We start from the raw sequence: 13,874 nt of genomic DNA on the forward strand, positions 1-13,874 counted from the left end.
TTATTGGTCTAAACAATTTATGGATCATCTGCCCATTAGCATTTGCTCTCCTTGGGAGATATGTGTAATGTATGATTCATGTGTTACTATTTAAGTGTGTTTCTAAAAATGCGGTCTGTGGTATTCATTCTCCAAAAAAGAGTATTGCGAAAGATTGGAAGTAGATAAATTTCATCAAATGGTTGCAAGTGGCTAGGAATCAGTCACTGAACTTTCCTTTTGAGAGATTATGTGATTCAGTGTGATTGGGCTAAAATAATTGGATTAAGTGACGTGTGCAATCACCTGACCTTGGCGTCTATATACCAGGTTTTGGAAGAGACATTTCCTCCCTGCCCTTTCTCCAGTGTCCTGGATACTGCCTCAGTTCCTGGGCTGTTGCTCTCGACTAATCCTTGTAGAAACATTCTCACACACAAAAGGAAGACAACTGAATTTTAAGTCTGATTCTGTTTCCAATGTGTTGTACAGACTGTTGTTTAGACATTGCAACTCTGGAAGGAAAATGACCCCAAAATGCCTGTTTGAGTATTAGGGAAACATTACACTATTATGCCTGATAGTGCAAGGCTAGGATCCCATCTTCAAGGATTTTGTCGCAGGTGGAGGAGAGGGGCAGGTGCACCTGGGCTCTATAGGGACTTCACAAAAAAATAGTAGTAAATTGTTCAAACCCTTTAAGAAACCAAATATACTTGAAAGTAATTTTGTCCAGTTGTCTCATTTTAGGTTTACCAAAACAGAATCAGTGAAAGCAAGAAAGAGATCTTGCAAACGCCATGTAATAGGGGGCAGTGGTGTGTCTAGAAAACAGAAAACAGGAAGTAGTCCCACAGCTTTCCTGCTGAGACATTATGAGATTTGCTGTGATTGGGTGAAAGTAATTGGATTACGTGACGTGTGCAATCACGTGACGTTGGCGTCTACACAAAACGCCTTTGGGAGCCAACCCTTCTCACTTGCCCTTCTAGGAGCATCCTGGAAGCTGCATCACGCCAAGGGCTGTTGTCCTAGACCCATGTGTGTGGAAACTTTGTGACACTCAAAGTGAAGACAACTGAATTTCAGGTTTGTTTCTATTTCCCATTTGTTGTTCAGATTGTGGTTCAGAAATTACTACAATTTAAGAAACATGGAGGAAAGCATATTTGGGTCTCAGGCAAAAATTATACTCTTTCTGCTTGATAGTGCAAGGCTGAAATTCCAGTTCCAAGGAGATTGTGGCAGGTAGAGGAGAGAGGGAAAGATACACCTGTGCTCTATAGGGACTGCACAAAAACATTGTTGTTCATAATGGAGACCCTCTATGAAAACAAACACACCAAAAATGACAAAAAATAAAAAAGGGAGTAGGTAAAGTTCATTTGTAGAGCTCTTGCCTAATGTAGACAAGATCTGCTGTTCTACCACAGCACTGAAAGAAAAGAAGTGATCATTTCAACTTCAGTGGGAATTCCGTGAAGGGAGACCCAGAAAAGCAGTCATTCTTAGTCAAGATGGTTCAAATTGCAAGGAAATGTTCTAGAATGCTGTGATCCTTCTAGGGTAGTGATGAGCTGGTTTGAAACCTAGAGATTTTGCAATGGTAACTGAAAGCTTGTATTATTTTATTGTTCATTTAAATTGTAGAGCACATATTTTTTTCTCGTGCTTCAGGAAATCCAAAATCAGAAACTGAGGACGTCTGAGCTGACTGTAAGGAGACAAGGAAGGTGGCAGGTCTTTTCCCTACCAGTGAGCCCCACAGACTCTCTCCAGCAATGAATGGGAAGAAGGAGCTGAGGGGACGAGACAGGCCTAGGGTTCCCCCACCAGAAGAGGAAGATCCGAGAGTAAGTGGAGGCTTGGGTGTCTCTGCAACCAGGGGGCTCCATAAATCACACAGCTTGGGTGGGGTCATAGGTGATTGTGTCTTGAATCAATTCTTCCTTCTTATGTCCAGTTTCCCTGCTTGGAAACTCCTCACAGGGAGACAGAAACATACAGAAACCTTGAGGGGCAATTTTCCCTTTTATGGCAGGTCATCTTTCAGAAACATTATTCCTATTGCTTACCTCTGGAGCATTATCACATTTTCAGGCTGCAAACCCCCTTCCTATATCCTTCCTAACAAGGACATTGGGAAGACCATATTATCGTTTAAAAATCTAGAAGTAAATAGGCCAAACACCACTGGGTCTTGTCTGAATTCAGTAAGAAAGTAAGACTTGAAAATCTCCTTTTTTATTGTCATTTGAGACTTCTGAGGAAATTTTTCAGGTCAATAGCAGTTCTCCTTTTCCACATGCAGGTGAAGTGCAAGGAATGTGGAGCCTTTGGGCACACTGCAAGAAGCAGGAGATGTCCCATCAAGTGCTGGGTCGGGACCATGGTCCCACTGCCCATGAACACAAAAAAGCAGAAAGAGAAGCAGCAATCCTGGAAGCCCCCATATTGTCAGAAGGCCGGGGCGTTTCAACAGGCTGATAGACAAAAGGAGCAGGGAGCGGGGTGAGAAATGGGGCAGCTGTAAACTAAACTTCAGGTGCTAAGGCTGAGCACATGGTGTCTGTCCATGCCTCCACCACTTGTAAAGCTCTGCCCAGGCAAATTAGATAACAGAGAACATTCAAACAAATAGACCCAATCTGCCCGTCCTTCAGTACCACAGAAATAAGTCCACATTCACACAGTAAGTGGCAGGGGTCTAGGAAGACACACAGAAGACTGGAATCTGCTTGAACCTTACTTTGAGAAATAAGGGAAAGGTCAGAAATTATGGGGAGGCTGAGGGATGGGGCAGACTCAGTACAGGTCATGGTGATGCCCTGCCTCAGTCAAAAGAAACACCCAATAGCATGGAACCCAGAAACATTTCTGTCCGTGTCATGCATAATCAGGGCATAGCCACTTAACATTGTTTCTTCCTCAGGCAAAAGGAGCAGCCGAGGAAGGTGCTGGTCCAGAAATTTCCCAGAAATCGCCAAGGGAGGCAGGTGTACAACTGGACAAATGTGGCAGAGTCCTGTGATGATTTGAGGGTGAGTCTCTCCCTGGCGTCCCTGCTGTTTGCCTTCTCTTAGCCATCTTCCATTTCCTCTGTGAATAAATGTTATATTCCACATCCCCATCTGACTACTAGAAGGCCACTTTGTGTACTTAGCAGGGCCACACTTTGCTTTTCTTTACTTTTCATCTGTGTACTTACTTCTGTCTTCAATGATGTGCAAGTGAGGACATGGGAAGTGATTTCATCTAACGCCTCGAAATCAAACCCAGTTACATGGAAGAATATAAAATTTCAGGAAAATAAAACCTCAATAGTCACGTTACCACCCTTCATTACCATTACCCAATGAGCTCCTCAGAAGCCGATGAGAAAGTGCTTTTTATTAAACAGAACAATAATTAATGTAGAAAAATTACCTTTCTCATTATGGCCTTAAATATAATGTAATTCGAAGGGCTGGCTGGATCGCCACATGATCACTCCTCAGCCTCCTGTGTACAGGGTTCTAGGTGCGTGGACACCACACTCTGCTTGTTCCATGTCTAACGTGACAACTTACTGTACTTTCACCATTAATGTTAGTGTTCTAACCTCCCTCTCTTAGTTGCTGGATTTTCTTGAAATTTTATGTTGAGGAAATACCAATGTATAACTGACATGCCTATCTTTCCCATAGCAACCAAACAGGCCAAAATTCGACTCTAGAAATAGGAACGGATATTTCCTTGGCAATGTTGAAAATCCTCAACCAACTATCAACATCTCTGAAATGGGATCCATGGGCCCTAAGTTGTCAGCCATCAAAGGAACAGAATTTACTGTCTTTTCTCCTGCGCAAAATAAAGGTCCAAGTTTAGCTCTCACTGACATCACCAGGCCGGCATTGAGAAACTCTCTTCAAGACAGTGCCCTCCTTATGAAGAACACCCTCCGATGTCCAGATGATGGCTCCCCCAGTTTTTACGAGGCTGTCTCTACAAGGCATGGCACTGGCCAAATGCTCAAACTTCTGCTACCAACACAGTTAACTGATGCAAAGAAGCAGTCCTGCTTGCGAGTTGCATCTCATACATCTGTGCAGAAGTCCCAAATCAGCTTTAGAGCATCAAACAAGAGACCTGCCCACGTCCCTGTGCACAATGACCAGAATCCCCCAAAGAAAGCAAGACTCAAACCCTCTGATATCACCCAGGCGCACCCTGGAAAAGCTGTCCTGAAACATCTCCAGGCTGTGCCTCCTCCACAAAATAAAAATAGACGTGGTTTGAAAGTATCATGTCAAGAGACTGAGAAAATATCAGCACAGGGACCCAGTGATGACCTACAGGCTGCACACAACCAAGCTCGGATGGATTTTGCCATGTCCTACACTGAGTCCAATAACCCACTGTCAAACCATGTTCCAGGCCAACCCCTCAGAATGATCTTCAAGAGGTTGTACAGTGACAACTGGAGCTCCAGGTTGGTGACACCTCTGTCATCCCAAACTCCTGAGAAGACAAGCCTTCCTGACACCAGGCCTGCCAGCCCAGAGATGCCTGAGTGTCATGGCAGCCATGTGCCACTGAGTGTCCTCTATGAGGATCTATGGGTCTCCTCTTCCTCTGAGGAGAGTGATTTGGAGTGAGACAACTCCTGAAGGGAAGACTCACGTCCAGTGTCAGTGACTTTGAGGGGATTGCTGAACTGAGCAGAGCTGGTCAAGGGTACAGGCTCTTTTTGCTTAATCACCTCACCTTGGGTGAAACTTGTGCAATGATTGCTCTCAAGAGACTTCTGGGAGCAGTCACACAGACACTGAGTGTCTACATGATGCATCCTCAAGTTGAAGTTAAAATGGACTTTAATAGAGTACCACAGGAAGACATTTCCACCAAGACAATTTCATTGGAGCTAAAGTGGACACCCCTGGGTATTCACTAAACTATGTGCTTGTTTTCCCTTTCTAACGTCCCGTGAACATTAGGTGATTTTTCAATGCCAATAAGAATCATATTTTTAAATTATACACATATTCATTTAAATGTGTAATTATTAAAATTCATTTCTAACGAAATGTAGGTGTCTTAACTACTCTAAAGTCTTACTTCCAACTCTGTGAGGTCTTTGACTTCCAGCCTGTGCCATATGGCCAAGATAAATATGACACACAACTTGTTCCCAAGGAAGTCTTTGTGGAGAGTCATGTTCACGGGGCAGAAGGGCAGAAAGGTTTCCGAGTACCCAGGGTACAGAGCAAAAATAGGCTTAGTGCCCTCCCAGTAGGACCCACAACATCTGTTCTCTCTGTCTCTCACCAGAAAGCAGTTTCCTGCTGATGCTAAAGCTGAGTATACCTGGTGGCTACAACTTCCTTACTTCTTGTACACATTTCATTTACATGTCCTCCAGTGAACTGCACTCGGAAAATCCAGAGTTTTTGTGAGGGATGTCTCTATAGTGCTGCTGAAACACAGGCAGGCACTGATGGTTTAGAGGACGTAACCTTAAGTTATACATAAAAAGGAATTGACTATGTGCAATATGAAGTGTTTCTACCTACTCAATGTTACAGGAAATAGGATTGGCACACCTGTGAATAGTTTACATTATAAGGTAATTAAAAATGAATCTGTGCTTGGTATCTAAAGGACAATATTACAGGAAAAGTCTACTCAGTCCCCGACATGTGCAGTTTTCCTTTCACCTACATGAGATTTAATTGTGTGACTCCAATGATGTTAACAGCAATCACTGTGACACATGATCTACTTGACATGTCTTTGTTCTTTTCAAACATCATTAAGTGTACTGATAATTTTCTTTCAATACCAATAAGATACTTTTAAACATAACAAGGTGGATGCACATTTTAATTTCTAACTAGCAATGCAAATCAGCTATCTCAAACATGTCCATTAGCCTATGTTTCCATAACCCCAAAGGGCAGGGATTCCTTGCCCTTAGTTTGCCTTTCAGTTTCTACTTCTTGAATCCTCAGCATTTGGAGGATGAAGTGGTCACTCAATAGGGATATTCTAGAACATTTTGCTCATCCTGGAATTTGACAATAAGACGCTAACTCTTGATGCTTTTATACTGAGCACATGATAAAAGTGAGAGCACACAAGGGAGGGGTGAGGATAGGTAAGACACGTAAAAAATGAGCTATCATTTGTTGCCCTTAATGTAGACAAAATAAAGCAGATGCCATAAAAGCAACTGAGGCCAATAGGAAAAGGGGACCAGGAACTAGAGAAAAGCTTAGATCAAAAAGAATTAACCTAGAAGGTAACACACATGCACAGGAAATCAATGTGAGTCAATGCCCAGTATAGCTATCCTTATCTCAACCAGCAAAAACCCTTGTTCCTTCCTATTATAGCTTTTATTCTCTCTACAACAAAATTAGAGATAAGGGCAAAATAGTTTCTGCTGGGTATGGAGGGGGTGGGGGGCAGAGGGTGGGGACAGATTATGTGGTAAGGTAGGGGGTGGGTGCAGACGTGAGAAATGACCCAATCCTTGTATGCACATGTGAATAATAAAAGAAAAAAAGAAGATCCCCCACCACTCTTAAGGCCCACACAACTTTTGTTGCCTGGATTGGTGCTTCTCAAACCTCTGCATCTTTTTGTTTTGTGGTTTTGTTTTGTTTTTTTGTTTTTGGTGGCACTTTGAGTTGAAATCAGAGCCTACACCTTGAGCCATTCCAACTAGCCTTTAATTTGATATTTTTTTTCTTTTTGACATGGGGTCCTTTTGACTCTTTGCCTGGGCTGGCTTTGAACCACAATCCTCCTGGGAGCAGCCTCCTTATAGGCATGAGTCACCACCACCCAGCACCTGAATTAGCAGCTCTCAAAGGATGGTGGGTCCTCCTGGGTGGACCAGTTCCCCAGCAATATGCTGTGCTACTTTCAGTTCCTTGTCTTACATTCTAATCCACACACTGAGCCTTTCACTTCTTTGAACAATCCACTTCTGAGGAATATATAGATCAAATCATCTCCTCCTCATAAATTGCTCATAGTGATAAGAAGACTCAAGGCACAAATCAGAAGTCCAAGATGGATTCCTATAAGTGTTGATGTAGTAAAGTTTCAGAGATTTGAAATGACTTGCGAGAGGAAATAGTCATCATGGTTTTTAAACAGAGGGTCAGAGACATATCATCTTGAAGTAACTCAATCCCCCAAAAGCCTCTTCTGAGATTCAAAGCCCAGGTGAGTACCTGCATTGCCACCTGTGGAGGTTGTGCAGTGGACACTGGCAGCCTTTCCTTCAATTCCTGATCCACAAGATGTTTGAGTTAAGGCCTTTTTCTGTTTTCAGTATTGGGTTGGTGGTAAGATGTTACAGAAAATTATAGAAACATTCAGAATATATTTAACCTTTTCCTGAGTCGCCCTACCTAATTTTCTCCTCCAAAAAATTCCTGAATATTTTATGTGCAACACAGAATGGGTCAAAGAATGCAATGCTGTCTAACAAGTGTCACACATGTTTGCTCAAGGCTTTTCCATATGAATCAGGTGAGATGCTGAATAAAATGGAAAGAGAAACCACCAGACTCCCTTTATTTATTGTGTCTCTATGGATTCCTGTTGCATGTTTGCTGTGCTCCATACAAAATGAAGATACTCTGATAGGAGTTCAAAGAACAAGAGGTAAGGCTTGGGAAGGTACAGAGGTGCAAGGCAGGGTCTTGGACATACAGATAAGCTGAGGGATCCCTCCAAAGGCATGAGGATACTCAATGGGGCAAGGGAAGAAATCCGAGTCCCTGGCTCCCCACACAACCACTCTCTTACTCCTGCCTCCTGCTGGGCCTGCTACTCCTTCTGTTCAGCACCATGAAGGTGAACAGACCAGGCAAGCACAGCTAGTGGTACGGGAATGAGAACAGGGCAATTGCTGGTGATCTCCCAGGTGTGTGCTGTCAGAGGCCTTCCTGAGAATGACACTGAAGGAGAAGCAGAGGTGCAGCAGGATCAGGTCCTGGGAGATTCAGGATAGAAGGAAGCTCCCAACAGTGGACTAAGGCATGGAGGATTCAAGGACAGGGGAGACCCAGACAGTGGCCTAAAGGGAGCAGAACCCACCTCCCAAAGGGACCACTGCATGGGGATCAGAAGGGAATGTGTGCATACTACCAATAGCAGAAAGACCTGGCAGTGGTGACCTCCAGTGCTTCTTACCAGAAACTGAGCTGGACACCCTCAGAGGGTCTCCTCTCTGTGGCACATCTCTCATTGACACTGGTCTCCCTTATGAAGGAACTGAGTGGGAAGGTTATGGACTCTCATCAATCTCTCTGTGGATCAGACCATGAAAATGTATCCTACTTTTTGATTCATTTTCAGCATTGAGCCAATAATCTGAAACATGACACAAGCAAGATGCTACATACAAGTACACACGGCCAACAACAAGTCAAAGAGGTTTCATTTCTTTTCGCCTTCACTACAAGCCGCAGACATCATTGATTCTGCTCCTGGACTTCTCTGGGAATGACCTGTGCACTGAATCCACGTGCTGAGGCACTCTTTCACAAGAATGAGAACAGTTTCAGTGCTTGATTTATTTCATTGAGCATAGTGGTCTCCAAATCCATCGAAATCCCTGGCACTAAATCGTCATGTATTTTATATTTCAGAGCAAAAAGAAGAAAGGATCTTCAATACCATTACCACAAGGAAAGTGTAAATCTTTGAGGTAGAAAGGTGGATTATCCAGATATCTTTTGCCCAGTGGATGGTAGACACAGGTATGGAATCACGGAGCCCAGGAATATGTATTATTATTATTTGTAAATTTAAATTAAATCAAAAGCAAAAATAGTGCAAGGGTATGTATAATTCTCCTGTGCATCAACGATTTCAAAATAGGTAGTAATAGATGATTTGTCTTGGGATTTCTTTTGCACAACTGGAGATTCATCTCATGGCTTCATTATACCCCTTTTCTTGAGCTAAACCTCCAAACCCCCACCCCGGTTCTTTATCCTCAGGGATATCGGTAAGTAAGTTTTATCTTGAGAAATTTCATACCCTTCATAGGTGCTTTTATTGGTCTAAACAATTTATGGATCATCTGCCCATTAGCATTTGCTCTCCTTGGGAGATATGTGTAATGTATGATTCATGTGTTACTATTTAAGTGTGTTTCTAAAAATGCGGTCTGTGGTATTCATTCTCCAAAAAAGAGTATTGCGAAAGATTGGAAGTAGATAAATTTCATCAAATGGTTGCAAGTGGCTAGGAATCAGTCACTGAACTTTCCTTTTGAGAGATTATGTGATTCAGTGTGATTGGGCTAAAATAATTGGATTAAGTGACGTGTGCAATCACCTGACCTTGGCGTCTATATACCAGGTTTTGGAAGAGACATTTCCTCCCTGCCCTTTCTCCAGTGTCCTGGATACTGCCTCAGTTCCTGGGCTGTTGCTCTCGACTAATCCTTGTAGAAACATTCTCACACACAAAAGGAAGACAACTGAATTTTAAGTCTGATTCTGTTTCCAATGTGTTGTACAGACTGTTGTTTAGACATTGCAACTCTGGAAGGAAAATGACCCCAAAATGCCTGTTTGAGTATTAGGGAAACATTACACTATTATGCCTGATAGTGCAAGGCTAGGATCCCATCTTCAAGGATTTTGTCGCAGGTGGAGGAGAGGGGCAGGTGCACCTGGGCTCTATAGGGACTTCACAAAAAAATAGTAGTAAATTGTTCAAACCCTTTAAGAAACCAAATATACTTGAAAGTAATTTTGTCCAGTTGTCTCATTTTAGGTTTACCAAAACAGAATCAGTGAAAGCAAGAAAGAGATCTTGCAAACGCCATGTAATAGGGGGCAGTGGTGTGTCTAGAAAACAGAAAACAGGAAGTAGTCCCACAGCTTTCCTGCTGAGACATTATGACATTTGCTGTGATTGGGTGAAAGTAATTGGATTACGTGACGTGTGCAATCACGTGACGTTGGCGTCTACACAAAACGCCTTTGGGAGCCAACCCTTCTCACTTGCCCTTCTAGGAGCATCCTGGAAGCTGCATCACGCCAAGGGCTGTTGTCCTAGACCCATGTGTGTGGAAACTTTGTGACACTCAAAGTGAAGACAACTGAATTTCAGGTTTGTTTCTATTTCCCATTTGTTGTTCAGATTGTGGTTCAGAAATTACTACAATTTAAGAAACATGGAGGAAAGCATATTTGGGTCTCAGGCAAAAATTATACTCTTTCTGCTTGATAGTGCAAGGCTGAAATTCCAGTTCCAAGGAGATTGTGGCAGGTAGAGGAGAGAGGGAAAGATACACCTGTGCTCTATAGGGACTGCACAAAAACATTGTTGTTCATAATGGAGACCCTCTATGAAAACAAACACACCAAAAATGACAAAAAATAAAAAAGGGAGTAGGTAAAGTTCATTTGTAGAGCTCTTGCCTAATGTAGACAAGATCTGCTGTTCTACCACAGCACTGAAAGAAAAGAAGTGATCATTTCAACTTCAGTGGGAATTCCGTGAAGGGAGACCCAGAAAAGCAGTCATTCTTAGTCAAGATGGTTCAAATTGCAAGGAAATGTTCTAGAATGCTGTGATCCTTCTAGGGTAGTGATGAGCTGGTTTGAAACCTAGAGATTTTGCAATGGTAACTGAAAGCTTGTATTATTTTATTGTTCATTTAAATTGTAGAGCACATATTTTTTTCTCGTGCTTCAGGAAATCCAAAATCAGAAACTGAGGACGTCTGAGCTGACTGTAAGGAGACAAGGAAGGTGGCAGGTCTTTTCCCTACCAGTGAGCCCCACAGACTCTCTCCAGCAATGAATGGGAAGAAGGAGCTGAGGGGACGAGACAGGCCTAGGGTTCCCCCACCAGAAGAGGAAGATCCGAGAGTAAGTGGAGGCTTGGGTGTCTCTGCAACCAGGGGGCTCCATAAATCACACAGCTTGGGTGGGGTCATAGGTGATTGTGTCTTGAATCAATTCTTCCTTCTTATGTCCAGTTTCCCTGCTTGGAAACTCCTCACAGGGAGACAGAAACATACAGAAACCTTGAGGGGCAATTTTCCCTTTTATGGCAGGTCATCTTTCAGAAACATTATTCCTATTGCTTACCTCTGGAGCATTATCACATTTTCAGGCTGCAAACCCCCTTCCTATATCCTTCCTAACAAGGACATTGGGAAGACCATATTATCGTTTAAAAATCTAGAAGTAAATAGGCCAAACACCACTGGGTCTTGTCTGAATTCAGTAAGAAAGTAAGACTTGAAAATCTCCTTTTTTATTGTCATTTGAGACTTCTGAGGAAATTTTTCAGGTCAATAGCAGTTCTCCTTTTCCACATGCAGGTGAAGTGCAAGGAATGTGGAGCCTTTGGGCACACTGCAAGAAGCAGGAGATGTCCCATCAAGTGCTGGGTCGGGACCATGGTCCCACTGCCCATGAACACAAAAAAGCAGAAAGAGAAGCAGCAATCCTGGAAGCCCCCATATTGTCAGAAGGCCGGGGCGTTTCAACAGGCTGATAGACAAAAGGAGCAGGGAGCGGGGTGAGAAATGGGGCAGCTGTAAACTAAACTTCAGGTGCTAAGGCTGAGCACATGGTGTCTGTCCATGCCTCCACCATTTGTAAAGCTCTGCCCAGGCAAACTAGATAACAGAGAACATTCAAACAAATAGACCCAATCTGCCCGTCCTTCAGTACCACAGAAATAAGTCCACATTCACACAGTAAGTGGCAGGGGTCTAGGAAGACACACAGAAGACTGGAATCTGCTTGAACCTTACTTTGAGAAATAAGGGAAAGGTCAGAAATTATGGGGAGGCTGAGGGATGGGGCAGACTCAGTACAGGTCATGGTGATGCCCTGCCTCAGTCAAAAGAAACACCCAATAGCATGGAACCCAGAAACATTTCTGTCCGTGTCATGCATAATCAGGGCATAGCCACTTAACATTGTTTCTTCCTCAGGCAAAAGGAGCAGCTGAGGAAGGCGCTGGTCCAGAAATTTCCCAGAAATCGCCAAGGGAGGCAGGTGTACAACTGGACAAATGTGGCAGAGTCCTGTGATGATTTGAGGGTGAGTCTCTCCCTGGCGTCCCTGCTGTTTGCCTTCTCTTAGCCATCTTCCATTTCCTCTGTGAATAAATGTTATATTCCACATCCCCATCTGACTACTAGAAGGCCACTTTGTGTACTTAGCAGGGCCACACTTTGCTTTTCTTTACTTTTCATCTGTGTACTTACTTCTGTCTTCAATGATGTGCAAGTGAGGACATGGGAAGTGATTTCATCTAACGCCTCGAAATCAAACCCAGTTACATGGAAGAATATAAAATTTCAGGAAAATAAAACCTCAATAGTCACGTTACCACCCTTCATTACCATTACCCAATGAGCTCCTCAGAAGCCGATGAGAAAGTGCTTTTTATTAAACAGAACAATAATTAATGTAGAAAAATTACCTTTCTCATTATGGCCTTAAATATAATGTAATTCGAAGGGCTGGCTGGATCGCCCCATGATCACTCCTCAGCCTCCTGTGTACAGGGTTCTAGGTGCGTGGACACCACACTCTGCTTGTTCCATGTCTAACGTGACAACTTACTGTACTTTCACCATTAATGTTAGTGTTCTAACCTCCCTCTCTTACTTGCTGGATTTTCTTGAAATTTTATGTTGAGGAAATACCAATGTATAACTGACATGCCTATCTTTCCCATAGCAACCAAACAGGCCAAAATTCGACTCTAGAAATAGGAACGGATATTTCCTTGGCAATGTTGAAAATCCTCAACCAACTATCAACATCTCTGAAATGGGATCCATGGGCCCTAAGTTGTCAGCCATCAAAGGAACAGAATTTACTGTCTTTTCTCCTGCGCAAAATAAAGGTCCAAGTTTAGCTCTCACTGACATCACCAGGCCGGCATTGAGAAACTCTCTTCAAGACAGTGCCCTCCTTATGAAGAACACCCTCCGATGTCCAGATGATGGCTCCCCCAGTTTTTACGAGGCTGTCTCTACAAGGCATGGCACTGGCCAAATGCTCAAACTTCTGCTACCAACACAGTTAACTGATGCAAAGAAGCAGTCCTGCTTGCGAGTTGCATCTCATACATCTGTGCAGAAGTCCCAAATCAGCTTTAGAGCATCAAACAAGAGACCTGCCCACGTCCCTGTGCACAATGACCAGAATCCCCCAAAGAAAGCAAGACTCAAACCCTCTGATATCACCCAGGCGCACCCTGGAAAAGCTGTCCTGAAACATCTCCAGGCTGTGCCTCCTCCACAAAATAAAAATAGACGTGGTTTGAAAGTATCATGTCAAGAGACTGAGAAAATATCAGCACAGGGACCCAGTGATGACCTACAGGCTGCACACAACCAAGCTCGGATGGATTTTGCCATGTCCTACACTGAGTCCAATAACCCACTGTCAAACCATGTTCCAGGCCAACCCCTCAGAATGATCTTCAAGAGGTTGTACAGTGACAACTGGAGCTCCAGGTTGGTGACACCTCTGTCATCCCAAACTCCTGAGAAGACAAGCCTTCCTGACACCAGGCCTGCCAGCCCAGAGATGCCTGAGTGTCATGGCAGCCATGTGCCACTGAGTGTCCTCTATGAGGATCTATGGGTCTCCTCTTCCTCTGAGGAGAGTGATTTGGAGTGAGACAACTCCTGAAGGGAAGACTCACGTCCAGTGTCAGTGACTTTGAGGGGATTGCTGAACTGAGCAGAGCTGGTCAAGGGTACAGGCTCTTTTTGCTTAATCACCTCACCTTGGGTGAAACTTGTGCAATGATTGCTCTCAAGAGACTTCTGGGAGCAGTCACACAGACACTGAGTGTCTACATGATGCATCCTCAAGTTGAAGTTAAAATGGACTTTAATA

This window comes from Castor canadensis, chromosome 2, assembly GCF_047511655.1.
Source record: "Castor canadensis chromosome 2, mCasCan1.hap1v2, whole genome shotgun sequence".
Taxonomy (NCBI): domain Eukaryota; kingdom Metazoa; phylum Chordata; class Mammalia; order Rodentia; family Castoridae; genus Castor; species Castor canadensis.